Source organism: Aegilops tauschii, chromosome 3 (genome assembly GCF_002575655.3).
Source record: "Aegilops tauschii subsp. strangulata cultivar AL8/78 chromosome 3, Aet v6.0, whole genome shotgun sequence".
NCBI lineage: Eukaryota > Viridiplantae > Streptophyta > Magnoliopsida > Poales > Poaceae > Aegilops > Aegilops tauschii.
The window spans coordinates 361,577,438-361,594,816 of record NC_053037.3 but is presented as its reverse complement, the minus strand read 5'-3'; positions in this window follow the sequence as shown (position 1 = coordinate 361,594,816).

Here is a 17,379-nt window from a genome sequence, read left to right as displayed (position 1 = left end):
ACAGGCACCGGAGACAATGATAATCTAGAGAATGCCGAAGACTCCGACCACCCCGTCGAGGCTGCTGTTGAGCAGGATGATTGGGAAGGTGGACAAGTCAATCCGGACGAACTTGTCGACCATGAGGATTCGGAAGATAGTAACTATCTACCGGCCTCTGAGGAGGATGTCAGCCTCGGCAACGAAGATTCCATCGTACCAGAGGAACCCCTCGAGCAAGAGCGCTTCAAGCGACAGCTCATCGGCACTACGAGTAGCCTAAAAAAGAAACAACAACAGCTTCAAGCTGAACAGGATACGCTCAATGACACATCGACCAAGGTCCTGGCTGCCGAAGAATACGGCTTTGAGCGCCCAACAAAAAGCTACCCGAAGCACAGGCTTCTACCACAATTTGACGACGAGGCCCTTGAGCCAATACCATCAAGATATAATCATGCTGACGAAGCAGACCGACCACCTCATGGACGGTACAAAGCGGCTATGTCAACATCCTGGGAACGGCGGTGCCTAGACTTGCCTGCCTGCGGCCCATGGCGTGGCTCCGTCGACGGCCCGGTACCGCCCAGCTTCAGCAACAACAACTCAAGACCCTCGCGAGGCGGACGACACCAAGACCTTCACAAGGGCAGCCTCCCCAAGCCAGCTCCCGACAAGCGGAGATATCAATGCAAGCTGCGCCTCGCGAGGTTCACATGACGTGAGCCGTGACGACCAAGGCCAGGCAGGCGCTAGCGGGCGCAGTGTACAAGTTTCCTCCTTGGTGCTTAGGAGGCAAGCGCAGGCGCGGGGTCCTGAGGAATCAAGCAAAGGTTTCCATATCGGTGCAACAAGACCAGGACCGCCAGGACGGAGGTCATCACGGAGCCCACCACAGCGTCACCACCAGAGGCTTTCGCAGGCGAAGACTAGTTTTGTCAGGATAACTTGTACTAGTTGTCTCCCTTTGAATTTGGCCGTTGTGGGATCCCTTCCCGCCTACATTTGGGAAGAGGACCAAGGTCACTATAAATAGGGCTTAGCCACCACCATAGAGGGCACGGATCTATTCCACCCTAACCAGCTCACCAGCTCATCGAGCACAAGAACACCTCACCTCCTGAGGCCGTTCCACCACTGTACTAGTTCATCCAGCCCCTCGAGGCAATCCACCATAAAGCTGGAGTAGGGTATTACACCGCAAGGTGGCCCAAACCAGGATAAACTGCTATGTCCCTTGTCCCTTGGGTTCGTCGAGCTAGGCCATGGAATTGTTGAGCAGGCAGGCTGGGGAAGACGAGTTCTTCGCATGCACCCCAGAGTTCGAACCTCTCAAGGGCCTGCGGAACCCCGAATCCGACATTTGGCGCGCCAGGTAGGGTGCGTCGGAGCCTCTCTCCCGTCGGTCGACCCGCCGTCGGTCCACTGCTTCCATGGCTGACGCCCGTCGAGCCCGTGCTGAGCGTCGGGCCGGCCTCGCCGCTCGCGTCGCCCAGACGGCCCCCGTCGACGGGCCTCCCCGTCGTTCTCCATCGCCTGCCGCCAACGCCGTCACCGGCCCGGCGGGGCACGTGCAGCAAGCTTCGTCGTTGCATCCCTCCGTGCGGCGTGATGGGCGCACGGCCACTCCGTCGCTGACTCCGGCTGGTTCGTCATCTCACGCTCGTCGCGGGCCGGAGGACGCACAGGCTGCGCTGCTCATGGCGCAAGAGCTCCTGTGCTACCGCCCCATCGACGACTTCTACGAAGACTGGCTGGATCGCATCGCCGAGCTTGTCAGCGCCGCTGGGGGCTCGCCTGCGCTGTCTCTCTCGCCACCTCGCTCGCCGCCTGCCGCGGGTGACGTAGCCCATGGAGCGCCTCCGCCACCTCCCCGTCAAGATGTCGCCCTCGGACCAAGGCACGCGGTCCCACGACGTGACCCACCGCGCAAGGCGCCCGCGCGTGAAGAAGAAAGCTGCCAGGAGGTCCAGCGGCCGCAAGAAGATGCTCCTGCACTCCCAGCACCACCACGTCAAGACCGCGCGCCGCCTGTGGTGGTGACGCCTGAGCGCCAAGATCAGGCTCCACCTCCATGCCGGGCTCCCGTGACCACCGCGGGCTGCTGAGCCTTCACTCCCGAGCTACGCAGCGTCGTCTGGCCGGGGAAGTTTAAGCTCGCGCTGCCTCCATGCTACGACGACACCCCCGAGCCTGCTGAGTTCCTGCATCTCTACGAGCTGAGCATCAAGGTGGCCAATGGCGACGAGAAGGTCATGGCGAACTGGTTCCCCATGGCTCTCAAGGATGGCACGCGCTCGTGGCTCCTGAACCTGCCCGCTCGATCGATCTCCTCCTGGGGCGAGATGCGTGAGCGTTTCGTCGCCAACTTCCAGGACACTCGTGACCGCCCGCCTGCCGCGGGTGACCTGCGACGCATCAAGCAGCAGCCGGGGAAACCATGCAGAAGTACATCCAACACTTCAACGACGTTCGCCTCAAGATCCCCAAGGTTTCGAACGAAGCCATCATCTCAGCATTCTCTAATGGCTTCCGCGATGTCAAGATGAAGGAGGAGCTCGCCATACACGAGGACATGTGCACGACTCTGGAGATGTTCAACATGGCAACCAAGTGCGCGAGAGCTGAGGAAGGACGCCTCTCCCTCCTCGTGCTCCCAGCGGCCAACCCAGAAGACAAGAAGGCCAAGACCAAGGATGTGAAGTGCAAGGGGCGGCCGTGCTCGCGGCTGAACCAGAGATGAAGCGTGGCTGCGACCACCTAGAGTCATCCAAGGACAGCCGCCCATTCTGCGTCTTCCACAACGTACATAGCCATAACACCAATGACTGTCAAGAGCTCAGGGCCATCCGCGACGGGCGCCTCGGTCGTCGCCCCAAGCGCAACGATCAAGGCTACGACCGTGGAGGAGGTCGAAGTGGAGGGCACTGGGACGACCGCGGCCCCCGCCAGGAGTGGCGTGACCAGCCTCGTGAGGACCGCTAGCAGGGCCAGCCTCGCGAGGGCGCCTGGAGAGATCAGCCTCGTGAGGACCGTCCTCAGGGCAACGCCGGCCTCCCTCCGCTGCCACCACCACCAAGAGGGAACGACGACCACCACTAGGACGAGGGGGCTGGGGGCTTCCAGGAGCCTCACGCCATCGCCTGCATCCTGGGCGGCACTCAGGCCCCAGCCTCTCAACGCATCTTCAAGCAGTTCGCCTATGAGGTGAACGTGGCCCTCCCTAGGCTCGAGGCCACGCGTCCGCTCAGGTGGTCCAAGTGCACCATCACCTTCAGCTCGTCCGACCAGTTCAAGTGCGCGGCAACTGCCGGTACCCTACCGATGGTTTGCTCGCCCATCATCAGCAACGTCCTCGTCACCAAGAACCTCATCGATGGCGGTGCGGGGCTCAAGTCCTTTCCATCGAGACGTTCGACCACCTCCAAGTGCGCTATGATCGGCTGCAGCCCACCAAGCCTTTCTCAGGAGTGACCGATGGATCCACCACCCCGATAGGGCAGATCCGCCTCCCTGTCACCTTCGGCCAGCGCGACAACTACCGCACCGAGCTCATCGACTTTGACGTTGCCCATATCCGCCTTTTGTACAATGCCATCCTTGGGTATCCAGCCCTGACCAAGTTCATGGCGGTGACTCATCATGGTTACAATGTCCTCAAGATGCCAGGGAACCGCGACATCATTACGATTGCCTGCGAGGAGAAGGACGCAGTGTGCTCTCTTGAGCGCACCTACCAGGCTACAGTGGTCGACGACCCAGACAACGAAGGCACCATCTACCCTCCTGAGGCTGTCCCCAAGAAGAAGAAGCAGCTGCTCTGCCAAGAGCCTCAGGAGAGCGGTGTCTCCAGCGGCACCACCTCAGGACCTGCGCCCACGGATGGGGCGCCTCCCTCTCTTGCATAGGAAGGCGCGCCCGGTGTGCCTCTCAGGCTGGGCTCGGGGGCTCTCTTCTGGAGGGCCTCTGACTTAGCCAACGTCACGAGGGAGGCGCTCGGGCACCACGTGGAGGAGTACTTCAGCGCGCGTTTCCCCCAAGAGGGCACAAGGCATGGGATGGCAGGTTCTCAGGAGTTCATCATCGAGGCAACCGAGGAGTTTCAAGAGGCAAGAGCCATGCGCGGCGACCGCCGCCCACCACCCGGCGCGGCTCCTTGTCCTGGCGAGGACGACGAGCTGCGCGTCTGCGTCAACATTCTAGGGCTCAACAGGGCCGCATCCCAGGAGTGCTTCTGGCCATCGCATGTTGGTCGGTGTGAGGGCCCCCCTCACAGCTATGTTCACATGCCCTTTGGACTGCCAAACGCGCCTGTTGCCTTCCAGTGTCGCCTGCGGAGCATTCTGGCGGCTCAGGAGGCCAGGCACTAGTTGGTCCTGGCAGAAAGCGACCGTTCTTCGTGAGCCCCCCCCCCCCCCCCCGAGCACCCAGAGCCTCCCGAGGTTCAGGACCCAGGCGGCTCGTGAGGAGCGACTTCTTCAACATGCATCTTCAGCTACTTCAACATCTCTTCAGCAACGGTACCATGAATCTCCAGTGGTTAACTACAGGCGGTCCTGCTTGTCGCCCCTGTTTTACGTGATTCGCTTGCGCGTTAAAGGGGGGCTCCTGAGCACCGCGCCTCAGGAGCTCCTACTGACTCTCTAGCCCTCACCCCTTGGCCTTGACGACAGCATCGCGACCTGGTGCTACCTCTTCAGCACAGCGTTGGTTTTTCCCTTGAAGAGGAAAGGTGATGCAGCAAAGTAGCATAAGTATTTCCCTCAGTTTTTGAGAACCAAGGTATCAATCCAGTAGGAGACTACGCACAAGTCGCCTCATGCCTACACAAACAAATAAGAACCTTGCAACCAACGCGATAAAGGGGTTGTCAATCCCTTCACGGCCACTTGCAAAAGTGAGATCTGATAGAGATAATAAGATAAATATTTTTGGTATTTTTATGATAAAGATTGAAAATAAAGATTGCAAAGTAAAATAGATTGGAAACTTATATGATGGAGAATAGACCCGGGGGCCATAGGTTTCACTAGTGGCTTCTCTCAAGATAGCATAAGTATTACGGTGGGTGAACAAATTACTGTCGAGCAATTGATAGAAAAGTGCATAATTATGAGAATACCTAGGCATGATCATGTATATAGGCATCACGTCCGCGACAAGTAGACCGAAACGATTCTGCATCTACTACTATTACTCCACACATCGACCGCTATCCAGCATGCATCTAGAGTATTGAGTTCATAAGAACAGAGTAACGCATTAGGCAAGATGACATGATGTAGAGGGATAAACTCAAGCAATATGATATAAACCCCATCTTTTTATCCTCGATGGCAACAATACGATACGTGTCGTTTCCCTTTCTGTCACTAGGATCGAGCAACGCAAGATTGAACCCAAAGCTAAGCACTTCTCCCATTGCAAGAAAGATCAATCTAGTAGGCCAAACCAAACTGATAATTCGAAGAGACTTACAAAGATAACAAATAATACATAAAAGAATTCAGAGGAGATTCAAATATTGTTCATAAATAATCTTGATCATAAACCCACAATTCATCGGATCTCGACAAACACCCCGCAAAAAGAATTACATCGAATAGATCTGCAAGAAGATCGAGGAGAACTTTGTATTGAGATCCAAAGAGAGAGAAGAAGCCATCTAGCTAATAATTATGGACCCGAAGGTCTGTGGTATACTACTCACACATCATCGGAGAGGCTATGGTGTTTATGTAGAAGCCCTCCGTGATCGATTCCCCCTCGGGCGGAGCGCCGGAAAAGGCCCCAAGATGGGATCTCACAGGTACAGAAGGTTGCGGTGGTGGAAATAGGGTTTCGTGGTGCTCCCGGATGTTTTCGGGGTATATGGATATATGTAGGAGGAAGAAGTAGGTCGGTGGAGCTGCGAGGGGCCCACGAGGGTGGGGGGCGCGCCCAGGGGGCAGGTGTGCCTCCCTGCCTCATGGCCTCCTCGCTTCTTTCTTGACGTCCACTCCAAGTCCCCTGGATCACGTTTATTCCAAAAATAACTCTCCCGAAGGTTTCGTTCCGTTTGGATTCCGTTTGATATTCCTTTTCTGCGAAACAATGAAATAGGCAAAAAAACAGCAATTTGCACTGGGCCTTCGGTTAATAGGTTAGTCCCAAAAATAATGTAAAAGTGCTTAGTAAAGCCCATTAAACATCCAAAACAGATAATATAATAGCATGGAACAATAAAAAATTATAGATACGTTGGAGACGTATCACCTGGCATACCAGCGGCGGCTGAGGCTCGCTCGAGGGTCGGGACCCGAGGACGCAGAGCATTCAGATAAGCGAGAAAAGGGGAGGCCGGCGTGAGCCCTACCTGGTAGCACTACCGCTGAAGCGCAGATCGGGCGCCGCGCAAAGGAATCACCTTAGGCTCATCGAGATAAGTTACCTATACGAATCAGCGCGAACCCGCTCCCTGGAATTTCCGACTCTCGTAATCTTGCTCCGACAATGCCACTTCCATTTTCGGCCTTCAGGGAGCTGCTTGCACGCCAAAGGGGACCTCTTGAGCACCACGCCTCAGGAGATCTTACCGGACCTCGGGCCGCTCACCTCCTGGCCTTGACCACGGCATCGCGACCTGGCATACCGGCAATGGCCGAAGCCTGCCTAGGGACTGGGGCCTGCCGGCGTAGAGTGCTAAGCTACCGCGAGAACGAAAAGGGGAACAATGCCGAAGCAAGACACACAGCTGCAACCTTATACCAAGAGAAATAAACATTGGAGCAAAAGCATTACAAGTTCTTTACATACCCCCACGGGGTTTGTCTTGATTCCTCGCAGGGAACAAAAGAAGAAAAACCTCAAGAAGCCCTGGTTGTGGGCATCACCGTCGACGCCGTCATCAACAGTGGGCCACGTGAGGCCGACGGCAACCACATCCAGATCATTGCCGACGCCGAGCGGACGGCGCTGCCGCGCTCCGGGCACGGGGAGAACTTGGTGGCACGTAGCTGTCGTCGCTCGACTCCGAAGACTCGCTAGGCTCGGGAGAGTCGTTGGACTGCCAGGAGTCGTCGCTGCTGCTGGAGGAGCTGTCGACAGGCCTGGAGGCGGGCTCGGCGCCCGCAGCCGCGCCATCCAGGCCGCTTCCTCCAGGGCAGCACTCCAGGCGGCGGCCCTCCTCGTTGAAGACCTTGCAGGACAGCGTGGAAGCACCATCGTACTCGAAGTGGATGGCGAGGGCCCCCTCCGCGCGGCAGGCGCGGGCGACCTCGCCCCATCCTCGGGTCATGAAGATCTTGCCTGGGGGGACGACCTCGCCCTCCGCCCCCGTGGCCAGAGTGCAGCACCCGGCGTGCTGCAGCCACAGCCCAAGTGGCCCCCTCGGCGACATCTCCTTGGCAAAGAACCGCGGGAGCTGGATCCATGTGCGCGGTGGCATCGCCGCCCAAACCACGAACTCGCGCGAGGAGCCTTCGGCGTTGGTTCGCCGGCCAGCAGCCCGTGCAACCTCAACCTGGCCACCACGGCCGTGGCTTGCGCGGCGCGGGGCGCTGCCGCCTTCTCCGGAGCCTTGCGGTTGGGCGTACAGAGGGAGCGGGAAGCCAGGCGGAGGCCGCTCGTACCAAGGTCACGTCACCTCTGGCCTCTCTCCAACGTCGCGGGGACGGCTGACCTCTTCTTTGGTGGAAGTGGCCCTAGCTCCTCACGAGGGGTTTTCCCTTTCTCCACGGCGGAGAACCTCCTAATCGGCGCCATGAGTGTTGCAACAAGACAACGAGGCGAGAAGGAAGAAGAGGGAGCGGGCGGCGAGAAGATGGAAATGAGCAAAGGGGGCTTCGCCCCGATCCTCATTTATAGCCAGGAGGAGGCCAACCGCCGGCCTCCATGATCGCACGTAATGATGGTTTTTCTCTGCATGCAGAACGGTCTCGTCAAGTCAAACGGTTTCCGAGGTAGCGTGGGGAAGCGGAGACGCCCACGTCCCATCAATCGCCACATGTCGACCAATACTGCGGGCGGTTAGGGCCCGCGGTGCTCCGCACTTGACCTTTGGCTTCGCCTCGAAGCCAAGTTCGAGTGCGTCTTGGGCCCGGGGGCTATTATCGACGTCCAGGGAATGGGGTACCCAGACTTGCATGCCTGCGGCCCATAGCGTGGCTCCGTCGACGGCCTGGTACGGCCCAGCTTCAGCAACAACAACTCAAGACCCTCGCGAGGGGCCAAGCATCACGAGGCGGACGACACCAAGACCTTCATGAGGGGCGGCCTCCCCAGGCTGGCTCTTGAGGAGCTGAGATATCAATGCAAGCTGCGCCTCATGAGTTTCACATGACGTGAGCCGTGACGACCAAGGCCAGGCGGGCGCCAGCGGGCACAGTGTACCAGTTTCCTCTTTGGTGCTTAGGAGGCAAGCGCAGGCGCGGGGTCCCAAGGAATCAAGCAAAGGTTTCCATATAGGTGCAACAAGGCCAAGACCGCCAGGACGGAGGGCATTGAGGGAGTCCTTGACTAAGGGGTCCTCGGACATCCGGCCTATTAGCCATGGGCCGGACTGATGGGCTGTGAAGATACAAAGACCGAAGACGGCACCCGTGTCCGAATGGGACTCTCCTTGTCGTGGAAGGCAAGCTTGGCGACCGAATATGTAGATTATGTTCCTTTGTAACCAACCTTGTGTAACCCTAGATCCTCCCGGTGCCTATATAAACCGGAGGACTTAGTCCGGAAAGGAGAGAGACTCATTACCATAGTCATACAGGCTAGACTTCTAGGGTTTAGCCATTACGATCTCGAGGTAGATCAACTCTTGTAATACTCATATTCATCAAGATCAATCTAGCAGGAAGTAGAGTATTACCTCCACAGAGAGGGCCCGAACCTGGGTAAACATCGTGTCCCATGTCTCCTGTTACCATCGACCTTAGACGCACAGTTCGGGAACCCCTACCCGAGATCCGCCGGTTTTGACATCGACAGGCATCGCAGAGCCCACCATGCTTGCGAATTATACTTTTAAGGGTGGAATACCAAAGAAACTAGGCGATCCAGGAGTACCCACTATACCATGCTCCATTAAAAGAAACTATGTTAAAACTGCTTTATGTGATCTTGGAGCCGGTGTTAGTGTTATGCCTCTCTCTTTATATCGTAGACTTGACTTGAATAAGTTGACACCTACTGAAATATCTTTGCAAATGGCCGATAAATCAACTGCTATACCTGTCGGTATTTGTGAGGATGTGCCTGTTGTAGTTGCAAACGTTAATATTTTAACAGACCTTGTTATTCTTGATATTCCCGAGGACGATAGTATGTCTATTATTCTTGGAAGACCCTTTTTGAATACTGCAGGGGCTGTTATTGATTGCAACAAAGGCAATGTCACTTTTCATGTTAATGGTAATGAGCATACGGTACACTTTCCAAGGAAACAACCTCAAGTCCACAGTATCAATTCTATTGGAAAAATTCCATCGATTATTTTTGGAGGTTTTCAATTTCGTCTACCTACTGTCAAGAAGAAATATGATATTCTTAATATTGGGGATGTGCATATCCCCGTTCAGGTAACATAGTGTTATTCGAAATTTCTCCGGTTCCATGTTATTCGGAATGAGTTTGTTAACAAGACCTGATCAACCTTGTTAGTGGATTCCTTTTGATGAGCATGAGATGGATGAAACTAGAAGGCACAACCTTCTGTACCCTCTTTTTACTTTCTGTTATTTAGTTGAAATAAAGTAAAAATAGTATTTTTCTGTCAGTTTTCTAAATTATCCGTGCAATATAAAAATACCCCGAAAATAAAAGTTCTGTAAATGCCCTGCCAATTTAATATGATTTTTTGGAATATTTGAGAATATTTGGCACTGAGAACACAGCAGGGGGAGCTGGCACCTAGCCACGAGGGTCCAGGGCGCGCCCACCCCCCTGGGCGCGCCCCCTGCCTCGTGGGCCCATGGTGGCTCCCCTCCACTTATTCCTGCACCCACACACTTCTTCTTCCTCCAAAAAAATCACCATCCAGCTCAAGCACGAGTTGTAGCTCATTTTGCTGCGATTTTTGATCTCCTTGCTCAAAGCACCTCTCACAAAACTGCTTTGGGAGATTGTTCCTTGGTATGTGACTCCTCCATTGGTCCAATTAGTTTTTGTTCTAGTGCTTTATTCATTGCAAATTTGTGCTGCCTAGGTGACCATGTTCTTGAGCTTGCATGTCAAATTTATATGGTTCCAAGTATTTCTAATGCATGATATAGGCTCTAGGCACTTGTAGGAGTAGTTGCTATCAATTTTGTTTAGCTTGGTTCACTTTTATTTGAAGTTACTAAAAATTTCAGAATTTTTCAGAAAATAATGAAGAGATTTTTGAGGGGCTCATCGAGCCGAAGCTCGAAGGAAAAGCAAAGTGAGGAAACAAAGAGGCCCAAATATAATCTGCCCCGCACCGCGGAGGTTCGGCCGTGTGAATGGCCTTCCAATGATTTCTTGAGAGCAGCCAGGATTTATGATGATTTTTATGAATTGGCTAAGAATGCAGGCCTCACCGACTTCCTCCGCGACCAACGCGAACAGTATCTCTTACTCACCAATACTTTTGTGCAAAACTTCTACTATTATCCTAAGGAATCACCTCCTTCGGTAGAGATTCATTTATATGATGTGGTTAAGAAGATGTCACTAGATGAATTTTGCAGGGTTTGCAAAATACCTTTCGAGGGTAGTTTAGAGGAACCACATCGTAAAGATGTGAACGGGTTTATTGACACTATTACTGTAGGGGAAACTAGGAAGGTTTCTGATGCAAGAATCACTAGCATACATTTTCCTGTTTTACGCTACCTTGCAATATTTGCTAGTCGTTGCTTAATTGGTCGCGGAAACTGTGGAAACCTTAGTGTTCCTGATATTATTATTTTGTTCCATGGTTTATTCCGTGACGACTCTGTTAGTATGGGCGGTATTATTGCCAAACGGTCAAGTCTAAACCGTACAAAGGGCCCCATCTTTGGAGGTGTTTATGCTTCACGCCTTGCTGCATATTATAACATACCTATTAGGCACTATGAAAAAGAAGAAAAATTGCTGGCTACTGTTTATTTAGATTATAAGAGCATGGTAGCGCATGATTTTATTGTAAAGAATAGGGAAAGGGAGCTTAAATACAAATTGTTCCTTGATAAACATCATCCTGAGACTATTACCTTGCCTGCTCCTTCCTTGTTTGATTTATCTGCAGGCCAGTATCTCGTTCCGTTGGCGGCCATTCACGCTTACCGGAACCCTACATCAGCCACAGAGCCAGAGACGGAACCACAATTTGATCCTCCACAACAGTCTTATTACCAGTGGGATCCGGAGATGATTGCCAACCAGTGGCAATCGGAGTCCTCCTCATCTCAGTATGACCCCAACTACAACTTTGGATATCCGCCAGGCCATCCGTGGCAATAAACCAACTTAGGCCAAAAGCCTAAGCTTGGGGGAGTACGTATTTCTCATCGACATTACATTCATGTTCACACACTCATTGCCAGTTGTCGGTGCTCATACTCTTTCACTGTAATATCCATGCTAGTTTATTTTTCCTTTTTATGCTTTCTTCTTGTGTGTTTGATAAACCTTAAGAAAAACCAAAAAAATTAGTAATAGCTTTTAGTTAGTTTATTTTCTTGCTGTAGTAGTAATAACTAAAAAGAAAACCCAAAAATATTTCATGTTCTTCTTTTACTTGTTGGGAGCTTTCCCGTGTAAATAGTTTTATTTCTTTTCTTTTCCTTGGGGGTCGATAGGAGAAGACCATGATAAAATTGTTGAAGTGGCTCTTATATGCATTATTGTTGATTTAACCAAGAGCCCATATTGCCTTGTCTTCTCCTGTTTATTGAATGCTCGCAGATTCCAGCTTAGTCCAATGCACGTGCACTCCGTTCGGTCATGCAAGTGAAAGGCAATTATGACGATATATGATGGACTGGTTGAGATGAGAGAAGCTGGTATGAACTCGACCTCTCTTGTTTTTGTAAATATGATTAGTTCATCGTTCCTGATCCAGCCTATTATGAATAAACATGTTTGCAATGACAATTAGAGATTGTAGTTGCTTATGCCATGCTTGATTAGCTATGAGTTATAATAGCTTACCTCGCGTGCCAACATGCTATTAAAATGGTTGTGATGTGGTATAGTGGGGTGGTATCCTCCTTTGAATGATTTAAGTGACTTGACTTGGCACATGTTCACACATGTAGTTGAAACAAAATCAACATAGCCTTCACGATATTTATGTTCATGGTGGATTATATCCTACTCATGCTTGCACTCAATGTTTATTAATTTTAATGCATGTTCATGACTGTTGTCGCTCTCTAGTTGGTCGCTTCCCAGTCTTTTGCTAGCCTTCACTTGTACTAAGCCGGAATACTGCTTGTGCATCCAATCCCTTAAACCCCAAAGTTATTCCATATGAGTCCACTATACCTTCCTATATGCGGTATCTACCTGCCATTCCAAGTAAATTTGTATGTGCCAAACTCCAAACCTTCAAATGAAATTCTGTTTTGTATGCTCGAATAGCTGATATATCAACTAGGGTTGTCTGTATCTTCCATGCTAGGCGGGTTATTCTCAAGAGGAGTGGACTCCGCTCCTCACTCACGAGAAAATGGCTGGTCACCAGGATGCCCAGTCCCATGCTTTATGCAAATCAAATCAAAATAATTGCAAACAAAACTCCCCCTGGGACTGTTGTTTGTTGGAGCCACTCGTTGTTTCGAGCAAGCCATGGATTGATGCTTGTTGGTGGAGGGGGAGTATAAACTTTACCATTCTATTTGGGAACCGCCTATAATGTGTGTAGCATGGAAGATATCGCCATCTCTCGGTTGTTATGTTGACAATGAAAGTATGCCGCTCAAAATATTATTTATCTCTGCTTTAAAATCGAGCTCTGGCACCTCTACAAATCCCTGCTTCCCTCTGCGAAGGGCCTATCTATTTACTTTTATGTTAAGTCATCACCCTCTTATCATAAGCACCAGCTGGAGAGCACTGCTGTCATTTGCATCCATTACTATTAATTTATATTGGGTATGACTGGATCTCTTTTACCATGAATTACAATGTTTAGTCAGGCCTTGATCTTTAAAGGTGCTCTGCATTTATGCTTTGCGGTCTCAGAAAGGGCTAGCGAGATACCATCTTGTTATATCATATTATGATTGTTTTGAGAAAGTGTTGTCATCCGAGATTTATTATTATTGCTCGCTAGTTGATTATGCCATTGACACGAGTAAACATGAGACCTAGGAGTTATCGTGAATGTGGTTAGGCATAATCTTTGCTGAAAACTTGAATGCTGGCTTTACATATTTACAACAACAAGAGCAAACAGAGTTTGTAAAAGTTTTTCTTTATCACTTTCAGTTTATCAACTGAATTGCTTGAGGACAAGCAAAGGTTTAAGCTTGGGGGAGTTGATACGTCTCCGTCGTATCTACTTTTCCAAACACTTTTCCCCTTGTTTTGGACTCTAACTTGCATGATTTGAATGGAACTAACCCGGACTGACGCTGTTTTCAGCAGAATTGCCATGGTGTTATTTATGTGCAGAAACAAAAGTTCTCGGAATGACCTGAAACTCCACGGAACTTATTTTTGGAAAATATTAAAAATATTGACGAAAGAATCAAGGCCAGGGGGCCCACACCCTGCGCTCCCCCACCCTCGTGGGCCCCCTGGAGCTCCACCGACCTCAACTCCAACTCCATATATTCGTGTTCGGGGAGAAAAAAATCAAAGAGAAGGATTCATCGCGTTTTACGATACGGAGCCGCCGCCAAGCCCTAAACTCTCTCGGGAGGGCTGATCTGGAGTCCGTTCGGGGCTCCAGAGAGGGGAATCCGTCGCCGTCGTCATCATCAAGCATCCTCCATCACCAATTTCATGATGCTCACCACCGTGCGTGAGTAATTCCATCGTAGGCTTGCTGGACGGTGATGGGTTCGATGAGATTTATCATGTAATCGAGTTAGTTTTGTTAGGGTTTGATCCCTAGTATCCACTATGTTCTGAGATTGATGTTGCTATGACTTTGCTATGCTTAATGCTTGTCACTAGGGCCCGAGTGCCATGATTTCAGATCTGAACCTATTATGTTTTCATGAATATATGTGAGTTCTTGATCCTATCTTGCAAGTCTATAGTCACCTACTATGTGTTATGATGCGGCAACCCCGAAGTGACAATAATCGGGACCACTCCCGGTGATGACCATAGTTTGAGGAGTTCATGTATTCACTATGTGTTAATGCTTTGGTCTGGTACTCTATTAAAAGGAGGCCTTAATATCCCTTAGTTTCCGCTAGGACCCTGCTGCCACAGGAGGGTAGGACAAAAGATGTCATGCAAGTTCTTTTCTATAAGCATGTATGACTATATTCGGAATACATGCCTACATTACATTGATGAATTGGAGCTAGTTCTGTGTCACCCTATGTTATGATTGTTACATGATGAACCGCATCCGGCATAATTCTCCATCACCGATCCAATGCCTACGAGCTTTTCATATATTGTTCTCTGCTTATTTACTTTTCCGTTGCTACTGTTACAATCACTACAAAACCCAAAAATACTACTTTGCTACTAAATACTTTGCTGCAGATATTAAGTTATCCAGGTGTGGTTGAATTGACAACTCAACTGCTAATACTTGAGAATATTCTTTGGCTCCCCTTGTGTCGAGTCAATAAATTTGGGTTGAATACTCTACCCTCGAAAACTGTTGCGATCCCCTATACTTGTGGGTTATCAGACACCACCTCGTCATCACCCTTGGGCGAGACAGAGTGAGCGGGCGACGGAGACATGCTAGCCATCTCCTTTGGGTCTAGCGAACCCTCTGTTGAAGATCGCGGGGAGCTATCGTGGGCCAGACTGCAATGGCACAATTTAAACATATTAATATTACAAATCGGAAAGGCCAGGCATCTGATGTGCATAAGATTTGGGGTACTTACGAGGCGGCCTGAGGCTTGGTCCGGGGCATTCGCTCCGGACTGCTATCGACATCCCACGCGGAGTTATCCGCAAGGGAGCCCTTCCTCCTCTTAGGCGCCTTCGCCTCCAGATTGGTGGCGGCCCCCCTTTTCTTCCTTCCACCCTCGGGGGGGGGGGGGGAGCCGCTTTCTTCCTCCTCCTCGCCGTTGTCTTCGGCGGCCGAAGAGTTAGTCTCGTCTTCGAACGACATGTCCGAAATACCCTTTCGGCGAAGGCCACTCCTGGTCCCTTTGGCACCTTCTTGGCTTTCTTCTCTGGCACATCATAAGGCGCCGGAAACAGCATCTTCATCAGGAGTGGGGTTTCTTCATCTTCAGGTAGCGGAGCTGGACAATTAATCCGCCCCGCTACGTCGGACCGGGCCTAAAAGAAATTTATAAGGCTTAGACTCCTTCCTCAAAATATGTCGGCAAAGGCTATACCTTGAAAACATGAAAGAGCTTACCGAATTAGCCTGGCGCTTTAAGCTAAGCCCACGATCTTCGGTCATAGGCGGTGGTGTCTCGCTGGCCTTGAAGATCACTTTCCAGATGTCTTCGTGTGTCATGCCGAAGAGCTCTAGCAGCGTCTGGTGCTTGGCCGGGTCGAACTCCCACAAATAGCAGGTCCGGCGTTGGCACGGAAGGTTCCGGCGAATGAGCATAACCTGGATCACGTTGACAAGTTTGATCTTCTTAGTTATCATGTTCTGGACGCACGTCTGGAGCCCAGTCAGCTCGTTCGAAGAACCCCAGGTTAGGCCCTTCTCCTGCTAGGAGGTAAGCCGCATCGGAACTCCGGGTCGGAATTCGGGGGCGCCGCCCAGTTGGTATCGTGCGGCTCGGTGAGGTAGAACCACCCCGACTGCCACCCCTTCACCGTCTCCACAAAGGAGCCTTCGAGCCAGGTGACATTGGGCATCTTTCCCACCATGGCACCTCCGCACTCTACTTCTTGACCTCTCACCACCTTCGGCTTCACATTGAAGGTCTTCAGCCATAGGCCGAAGTGAGGTGGGACGCGGAGGAAGGCCTCGCACACGACTATAAATGCCGAGATGTTGAGGATAAAGTTGGGGGCTAGATCATGGAAGTCTAGCCCATAGTAAAACATCAGTCCACGGACAAACGGGTGGAGAGGGAATCCCAGCCCGCGGACGAAATGTGCGAGGAACACCACCCTCTCATGAGGCTCGGGGGTAGGGATGATCTGTCCCTTGGCCGGGAGTCGGCGGACGATCTCCTTGGCCAGGTATCCGGCCTCTCGGAGTTCCTTGATATCTCTCTTCTTAACGGAGGAGGCCATCCACTTGCCTCCAGCTCCGGATCCGGACTTGGTTGGAGTGTTTTCTCGGGCAGGGAAAGCTAGAGCTTGGGCGCTAGAGCTCAAGAATGGATGGGCAGAGGAAGGAGAAGGCGTAGGTGAATGAGGACGAATCCTTATCCCCTTATAAAGGCCGCGAATGTCAAACGCCTCCCCACTCGCCCTAAAACTCGCCTATTCCCAAGGGCTGTGTAAACGGCACGGTTGGGTTACCCACGCCCATATTGATGAGAATCCCGCAATAAGGGGACACGATCTCTGCTTCGGCAAGACGTGCCAATGGCAACCGCGTCTCGACACGTGGAACGGCAGAACAAAACGGTCTGAAATTATGACCGGGCAGACGTGAGGTCAAGTTGTAAAAAGTTGTCAGCGGATTGGACTCGCGGAGTAATATATTCTCTCTACGGTTGTGTGTGGTGTGTGACAGGTCTGGATACAATCATTGCGACTAAAGACTACCTTGGAGTTCGGAAAGAAGGGAACCCGCCTTGCAATGCCGAAGACAAATCTGCGCGCTAGACTCCTCGTCATTGAAGCCAGGTTCAGGGGCTACTGAGGTAGTCATGGACAAAGGAGTCCTCGGACGTCCGGCCTGTTAGCCATGGGCCGGACTGATGGGCTGTGAAGATACAAAGACCGAAGACGGCACCCGTGTCCGGATGGGACTCTCCTTGGCGTGGAAGGCAAGCTTGGCAAACGAATATGTAGATTCTGTTCCTTTGTAACCGACCTTGTGTAACCCTAGATCCTCCCGGTGCCTATATAAACTGGAGGACTTAGTCCGGAAAGGAGAGAGACTCATTACCATAGTCATACAGGCTAGACTTCTAGGGTTTAGCCATTACGATCTGGAGGTAGATCAACTCTTGTAATACTCATATTCATCAAGATCAATCAAGCAGGAAGTAGGGTATTACCTCCATAGAGAGGGCCCAAACCTGGGTAAACATCGTGTCCTCTGTCTCCTGTTACCATCGACCTTAGACACACAGTTCGGGACCCCCTACCCGAGATCCGCCGGTTTTGACATCGACAGGCATCGCAGAG